Genomic DNA, 3262 nt, shown 5'->3' with positions numbered 1-3262 from the left:
CTGTAGGAGCAGGGAGACGGAGGGAGTAGAAACCTGAGCATCCTCCCCAGCCCCAGATGCGTTATACTTCTGGTGCTAATTAACTGTAAAGAATAATTCTCTGTTTTCATAGATATTGCAGTCTGGTGGTTCTGATGATTTGACTCAAACGGTTGGGCTTTTCCTCTCTCGGGACAAGCCATCCGGCTGCAGGTATCTGGGGATGGCGTGTCACCCGGAGCAGTGGTTTTGGCGCTGTTGGAAAGATTTGGAGGAATCCTGGCATGCAGCTGGGCATTGCAGTGGCGATCTTAACGTACGTGTTGAGCACCTTCCTTTGAGCAGAAAAAATCAGGGGAAAACTGCCGGTGAGCAATTTCTACCACTAACGTAGGGTAACATGAGTCCCTGGCATCTCTGCAAGTACCAGAGCATCAAATGCCTCTCTGAAAGGCCCTTTTGTTGCCTGCTGATGCCTCCCGTTGGGGTTCCTGTTTCTCCTTGGTGTTCTGTACAAGTAAAGGCTTTATGCCACATATTTGGCTGGAGAAACACCCCAGAGAGGTACCAGCCCGCCGCAAATTGGGCAGCAAGTGTTTGCAAGGGGAGGATTTGAGCTGCCCGTAGATAAATACCCACACCAGGACAGCTGCTCTAGCTGGGAAGGCAAATGACGCTAGGGTATGGATGTAAATGCATTAGCCCGCAGCAAAGGGCACGGCGGAGAAGGCAGGCCCATTAGCAGCCATCCAGGCTCTGCCCTTTGAGGGATGTGAGCGAGGCCCCTTAATTTAAGGATGGGCAAACCAGTCTGAGTCAGCATCGCGAGGGGAGAGGAGAAAGAAATCTGCTCCAAAGGCAAGAACTGAGCGAAGGAAGAGCTGAAATGGCTCGAGCGTGCCAACGCGGACATGTGCAGCCCCCTCCGGCTCACCTGGCCCCGCTGCTACAGAAAAGGCGGTTTCTGGCCGATACTCAGCTCTGCGGAGCGGGACAGTGGGAACACGAGGAGCCGCTTTATGAATGTCCCCTCTGTGCTCGTGGTCTCTAGGGCCCCTCTGCGGGGGGGGGTGACCTGGCTCCGGCTCGGGCTGGGCTCTCCCCGCGCAGGATCAGTGACAGTCACCGCGTAAAGTGCATTTTCCCCCCCGCTTTCTCGCAGCTAACCTGCAGAGAAAACAATTCCCTGCTATAGCTACCCACTGCCAGAGCTGCTGGAGACGACGACAGGTTTGTGTTTGATACAGGAAGGTGCTGCGAGGAGGGGAAGGAGCAGGGGCAATTTGCTTCAGCAGGGTGGCAAAGCCTGAAAATGCATTAAATAATCCGTACAAGGGAAAAAAAAAAACCATACGCAGATATATTTAATAATTTTTTTTTTTATAGTACGGCTCTCGAAATTGGCCTTTGATTAGAGAAGGAAGGTATCGTGAGTGGGAAAGGGCAGCGCTGCTGTGCACTGGGAGGAGGAGCCGGCGCAGGTGAGTCAGTGGAAAATACCACGGGCACCGTGCGGGATTGTGCTGGTATGGAGAGATGCAGGGAAATGGGGGGTTCCACCTGGCATCCTGAGCACCGGTGCCCCGGAGGCAGGGCTGCGGCACGCTGATTCACAAGAGGGGACGTGACAAGCTACGTTGGGTTCGTGATGGCTTTTCCCTTCGCAAGGACTTGCAGGGCTTAAGGGACAGAAAAACTACAGTGGCTGGTCCAGCAAGTGTAGCAATACTGCTTTTTCACTCGTGGTTGGGAAAAACCCACCCTGAGTGTCATGTCCAACAGAATTTCAGTCCTTGGGGGTGTTTAGTATTAAGGCTGGGTGGGAGAAAGGCCTGGACAAACACATCCCGGTTGCTGCTGGGATGGCAGCCGGGGAGAGGTGTCGTGGGACACGGCATTAATTGCGATGGGGTTTGCCAAAACCAATGCCCAGGGTCTAGCTGCCCCCACTGTGCCACTGCTTGGGGAGCATGCTCCCAACTTTGTAATTATTGTATGTATATTGCGACTAAACAATCTTTCCGTGCATCTTCATAGATACGCACAGCAACGTGCAGAGGTTTCCCACTTCCACACCTCGAAGCAGCCCATGGCCCCGTGCGTAACTGCAGCTGTTAATTGCTCGTTAGTAACCTCCTACCAAATTGGGGGCAGGAGCCCGGTGGGTCGGTTCAGCCTGGAAACCACGGGACCGTCTGGCTACGAGGCCAAGGCACGTGGCCAGCAGCCTGGCTGAGGGCCATACCCGGGAACGGCTCTTCCCGGTGAGCGGATGGTTAACTGGGAGCGTTTACAGAGGGCAGCAGGGTGGTAAAAGCGCTTTCCAGGGCTTGTTGTGAACACAAGCCTGGCTTTGTGGGGATGTTGGCTTTGCCCTGTTGAACGGAGCGATGAGCCCGAGCGGTTGTGGTTCCTCAAAACGGGGCTTTCTGCAAACAGTGCTCGGAACTGCTCGTTTGAGGAAAGGCTCTGCTCATCGCTACGAGCCGTTTTTCCCTCGCAAGCTGGTTTTTAAACTAGAGATGGGGGCTGTGATGCTTGGGGCGCTGTGCGGACCCTGCTTGGAGTAGGTGTGACACAACCCGCAGCCCCAGCCTGGTCCCTATTCCGCCTGGGACCAAGCGTGGGAAAACATATGATTTTTATCTATTGCGCGGTGGACTGTAGGAACTGCAGGAAAGAGGTGCTGCAGGACCAGCCTCCGGGGTGCAGGGACCCCCGGGAAGCTGGCAGGCTGGCGTCCGTCCCCTTCACGCTTGGGCGCACAACTAGGGTGGGAAAAGGAACAGATTTTACTTGGTTGCCACCATAGCACATCCCTTTCCTGACTGAGCTCGTTCTTGCTGGCAGCGCAGACCTTCTGGAGAAGGGGAACCAAACTCAGCCTGTGCAGTTCCCCCCTAACCCCAACCCGCCCAGGCTTTCTGAGAACTCTTAGAAAATACCAAAAGAAACCACAGCTCCGGAATAGGGCTGGAAGAGAGCGTGTCAGTGATGGTCAGGATCAGCCCAGCCAGGCTTAACACGATGTCAGGAGCTTCCAGGAGAGCAAATCCCCCTCTGCCTCCCCTCGGGTGGCTGTGTGCTCTGTTAATTGCCCTCAGCCGGGGCAGGTGTGAAGTGCTCGCCGAGGGGAAGGAGACCCTGCCTGCACCCCGGAGCCTTGCCTCCCTGCCCTCCCGGGGGTTCTCGGCCGTTTTGAGGCGTCTCCTTGCTCCTGCCCCTCTCCACCCTCCCGGTTTCCAGCGGCGGACCCCGCTGCGGGTGGGTGGGCCGGAGCCGA

The sequence above is a fragment of the Haliaeetus leucocephalus genome, unplaced genomic scaffold (assembly GCF_000737465.1).
Source record: "Haliaeetus leucocephalus isolate CR32 unplaced genomic scaffold, Haliaeetus_leucocephalus-4.0 Scaffold556, whole genome shotgun sequence".
Taxonomy (NCBI): Eukaryota; Metazoa; Chordata; class Aves; order Accipitriformes; family Accipitridae; genus Haliaeetus; species Haliaeetus leucocephalus.
This window is presented reverse-complemented; position numbering follows the sequence as displayed.